The sequence below is a fragment of the Cryptomeria japonica genome, chromosome 6 (assembly GCF_030272615.1).
Source record: "Cryptomeria japonica chromosome 6, Sugi_1.0, whole genome shotgun sequence".
NCBI classification, from domain to species: Eukaryota; Viridiplantae; Streptophyta; class Pinopsida; order Cupressales; family Cupressaceae; genus Cryptomeria; species Cryptomeria japonica.
The window spans coordinates 31559361-31565056 of NC_081410.1; positions in this window are offsets into that span (position 1 = coordinate 31559361).

Here is a 5696-nt window from a genome sequence, read left to right on the forward strand (position 1 = left end):
TAGAACACAAGATGTGGTGAAGGAGAAATCACTTAGGGAGTAGGACTCTTTAAAAGAGGACTCCCTGAAGGCAGATCTCCCTGATGTACAAACACTAGAGTCTACTTCTATTAAGTCTTCTCTAGTTAAATCATCTTCTCCTTAAAAAATGAATGCATGCTTGGGTGATGATTGGGGTTCTTTAGATTTTATTAACTCTCATGTCGGTGAATATAAGGTTAACGTTGTCCATCTGAGTTTTCCAAAAAAATTATTCACTTTGGCTATAAAAGACGACTATGCATCCATAAAGCCAGGTGAATCTTATCATGTTGACCACCTTTTCTACATGAAACCTCCTTCATTTAAGTAATTATAGGACATTTATGGTCCCCAATATAAGCTCGTATCACAACTTGGCTATGACAAGAAAGGTTGTGGACTAAATAAACAAGGTATTCAAATACCTGAATCTCATCACCACAACACTAGATTAGGATATTGTCATACGTGTTGAAAGACAAAACCATGGTTAACTGTTAACATGATTTTGATCGACCCTCTTCCTTTTTAAGCTTGTTCATCCAAAACTCATTGATAACATTGGTCGCTTAATGAAATCCCCTTGGATATTTTCCCTTCGGAAGAGTCCTTGAAGGAGTTTCTAGGCGCGTACGATAGTTTACCCTCTTATCACCATAAACATTGATTTCCTTATTGTTTAAATACCCAAGCATATTTTGGGGAATCCATTGAGTAGGGGACACCCTTATCCCACATTGAAGAACATATACCCATGTCTCATCTAAAAGACCATAGTGTGCTCCTTAGTAGAGAAACTACTGATGTCATTATGAGTGATAAATCTCTTGATAAAGTTATTAAAATCGGGAAGTGTTTATCTTTTGAAGAGTCTAGGGAGTCTTCTGATCTTCTACATCAATTCTCTGACATCTTTGCTAGGTCTTATGAAGAAATGTCGAGCATTGATGAGTCAATTGTTGTGCATAACATTATGCTTAGTTCTGATGCTAAGCCAGTGAAACAAAAGATTCGAAAGATGAATCCTAAGGTGGCCTTGTTAGTCAAGATGGAGATAGAAAATATTTTGAAGCCTGGTTTTATTCGTCCCATTGACTATTCGCCTTGGATATCGAACATTGTTCTGGTGAGTAAACTTGATGGTCAAATTCGCATTTGCATTGACTTCCAAGATGTGAATAAATCTACCCTTAAAGATGAATTTATGCTCCTGAACATTGACATGATCATATATTTGACCATGGGTTATGCTTTGCTTTCTTTCATGGATGGTTTCTCGAGCTACAACCAAATTTGTATTAACCTAGAAGATCAGTATAAAACTGCCTTTACAACTCCCTAGGGAACCTTCTGCTATGTTGTCATGTTGTTTGGGTTGAAAAATGCAAGATCAACCTATCGACAGGCCATGACTTTGATATTCCATGATTTCATCCATAAGATCTTGGAAGATTATGTTGATGATATCTTGGTAAAATCTATCGCCTGCCAAGCGCATATCGAAAATATTCCTCTAGTTTTTGAAAGACTTTGGTTGTATAAGATGAGATTGAATCCCCTTAAATGTGTCTTTGGTGTTGATGTTGGGAAACTTTTGGGATTCATTGTCTCTTGCTGAGGAATCGAGATAGACAGTAAAAAGATCGATGCAATTGTGAACATGCCTCCACCTAGGAACATCTCTCAGCTTCGTAGTTTGCAAGGAAATATTCAAGCCATTTGCATATTTGTGGTGCAATTGGCTGATCGTACTCTTCCTTTTCCATGACTCATGAAGAAAGATGTTCATTTCAAATGGAATGAGGAATGTCAAGAGGCTTTTGATTTTATTAAGAATTACTTGGCTAACCCTCCTATTCTAATGTCGACTATGTCTGATAGACCTTTCTTCCTGTACATCTCCACCTCGTATCATGCTCTAGCAACCTTATTAACCCATCGTGATGATGAGGGTTGGGAAATAGCAGTCTATTACATTAGTCACACTTTGATAGAATATGAGACTAGATATTCCACTATGGAAAAGAAATGTCTGGCTCTTGTCTTTGTGACGTAGAAGCTAAGACATTACATCCTCCATGTAGAGACATGAGTTATCGCTAAGAATGACATCCTTAAGCATCTCTTTTCAAAGTCTAATCTCTTAGGAAGATTGGATAAGTGGGTGATGTTTCTTTCTGAGTTTGACCCGAGGTTCATAAATCATAAGTCAATCAAAGGGTAGGTCATTACTGATCAATAAGCTGACACCCTACCTGAAAAGTCTTTTCCTACTTCAAATCTTTTTCCTGATGAAAATATATTAGTTGCTAATCATGGATCTGTATGGGACATGTATTTTGACGATCGAGGTGTCAGACTAATTCAGGAGTAGGTTTGGTCTTGATTTCACTTGAAGGAAAGCTAGTCCCTCTCTCATTCCGTTTAGAATTTTATTGCACTAACAACATTGTTGACTTGATTGTGGGGTTGCATGCCATGATTGTCATGGGTGTGAAGAACATCCACATCCATGGAGATTTTGAGCTTATCATAAATCAGGTTGCAAACACGTATCATGTTAAGTAACGAAAATTACCTCAGTATAAGGATTTGGTCACAACCATATTGAAGCATTTCACTAGTTACATGATCGACAATATTTCACAGAGCAAAAATTGTCAAGTGGATGCAATGGCAAGCATTGTTTCCCTTGTCGGTCCGGACTTGGGTTAGTATGAGTATCATTTCATGTTACAAGCCCTCCGCTCTCTGGTTGTGACTGACCAAACCCAATTCGATAATTTCATGTGTGCTCATATCAATTCAGAAGAATGGTTTGCACACATATATAATTACCTAAAAATTGGAAGTTTTCTCGATGGCACCAACAAGAGTTTGTGTGTGAGAATTTGAAAGTTGGCCACTCGCTATATTCTTTTATCTAATGTTATTTATCAAAGATCCTATAATGGTCTCCTTTTGCAGTGTTTGATGAAAGCTGAAATACCCCTTACCCTCCAAGAATCCCATTCTAGCTTTGGAGGTGGGTATTTTGGGGGAAAATATTTGATCCACAAGTTGATTCACATGGGGTATTATTGAAAAACAATGGAACAAGATTCCTTTTCCTTCGTCAATAAATGCCCCCAATGTCAACAACACAGTAACTTGATTTGAGCCCCTGCAAAGGAGATCCAAACTCAAGATTCTCCATGGCCTTTTAGACATGGGGTTTGGATATCATTGGCAAGATATCTCCCCCTTCATCTAAGGGTCATATTTTTATCATCATTGCTACAAATTATTTCACCAAGTGGGTCAAATCTATACCATTGAGATCCATCACTGCTGACATGATTTGAAGCTTCATCATGGAAAATATCATCTCTCATTTTGGCTTACCTGCTACCCTTGTTTCTAATAATGGTATGCCATTTAAGAACAAAGAGGTTAAGTAGTTCCTTAAGAAGTTCCACATCTAGCATCATTTTTCTACACCTTATTATCCTCAATCTAACGGTCAAGCGGAAGCATCTAACAAGACTATTGAACAGATCCTACGTAGACCATTAACAAACATGGCAAAGAATGGCATGTTCAACTAGTATATGTATTATGGGCCTGTTGCATGAGTGTTCGTACGACCATCGGGACAACGTCGTACAACCTAATGTATGGCGTTGATGCTATCATGCCCCTTGAGTTGGAGATTTTTTCATTGCGTGTCTCCCTAAAAGGGGTTATTGATGATGATTCTTATCGTACTCTTCATCTCAATTAGCTTGACTTGTTGGATGAGCATTGTTTGAAGGCCCTTCAACATCTTCATGCTTATAAAAAAATTGTATCTTGACAATATAACCAAAGTGTGCTACCTCAAGCCTTTAAGATAGGTGACCTAGTTCTTTGTGAGAATCAAAGAAATATCAATGCGCCACCTAATCAAAGAGGGAAATTTAGCTCGAATTGGTTAGACCTCCATACATCGTCACATCTGTTTATGGTTCAGGTACTTATGGATTATCCTATATGGATGTTACACCTCTCAAAGAACCTATCAATATTGTGCACCATGTCGATATTATGCATAGAAGACAAAATGTATATGTAGTATCATAAATTGTACAATTTCACACTTAGGTTAGCACCTGCCTTAGTGTGTCTTGCATCTTGCATTTCTAATTCCCCTTTAAGAATTTAATTAATTAATTTAATTAAAGCTAAAGTCATGTTTCATCACTTTACATGTTATAAAGTTGGGCCCTTTACCCTAAGCGTGCCCCTTTCCACTTTATTCCTCCAATGAATCATTTAATCATAAATCGTAATTATGTCTTATTTCAACCGCTTAGGCTCGATTTCGCATATCTAAACATCTTGAAATCAGATGTAACTTTGGGATGTGCTCTAATATCATCATATCTAATGACCTTGAAAATTTGGTGAAAAGTTGGTCGAACTGTGGCGGGAATGCACATGGGCCTCGACTTTTTCCCCAAAATTTCAGGAGCATAATCCTATGATATAATAATGCTTAACCCCAAAAGATCAGCCAAAGATTCAAATCCTAGGTCGGCCTAAACATGAAATCAAGATCTAGGGTTTCATACTTAAGAGCTCTCTTTCTTCATTTGAAGGGGTCTTCTTCTAAGAATCTAAGAGTAGGTTTTTGGAGCAGAAGGGCCTTCTTTCCAACGAAAGAGTAGATCTTTGAAGTCTTCAACAACATTCAAACATTCATCCACAAAACACTCATCAAGCATCATTTTATCAATTAGGGGCTTTTGAAGATGTAGAAGAACAATAGGAGATCACCGACTGATGATTGTCTTGTACCTCTCCCTTGGGGTTGGGTATGGTTTCATGTTGTTTTCATGTCTTTGCATAAGCTTAATTTTGATTCATATTCATTCTTTAGATCACTTTGTATTGTGGATTTAGAGCATTTATTTTGTCAATTATAATTAATTAGGGTTTACTCTTTAGGGTTGCTCCAGATTGTTTGCTTTCATTTTAGGATCTTGCATGTACACAAGGTTCTTGCACACACTTTTTTAATACTTTATCGGTTATTTGTGGAGGTGGTGTTGAAATGTGGCGACTGATCAGCAGAGTACTGTATACTCAGCACGTATCCTCATCGGGGTTCGGGGCCGGGCTGGGCCCTGGGAAGGGGTTCGGGGGCGACAGCCCCCGAGAAAAGCAGGGGTTTGGGGGCGGCAGCCCTCGAGAAATTTTTTTTGCCATTTTTTTCGTTGATGAAAACTGACATTGTAATAAAACCCTAAAAAGGCGGACTTTGTTTTTGCCCTAAAAAAATGCATGTTATAAGTGGCTGGGATGCTTAAGGCATTGTAAGGTTGATGTACTGTTTTTGCTGGATAATAAGAAAGATTGGACGGCTGTGTATGGTGGACGTAACCCATTCTGGGTGAACAACGTTAAATCTCTATGTTATCTGTGTCCTGTTTTATTTCTTTATCTTTTGTATTTAAATCTGCATATAATTGTTAGTTCATAATTGCTTCGGATCTGCTTGAAATCCTAACAATTGGTATCAGAGCGAGGTTTTTTGTAAATTGGCAGGACTTTCAGATTTGAGTGGGAGCAATGGAGGATTCCAAATTCAAGGTCGAATAGTTTAACGGCCAGAATTATCAGTTATGGAAAATGCAGATGGAGGATTACCTGTA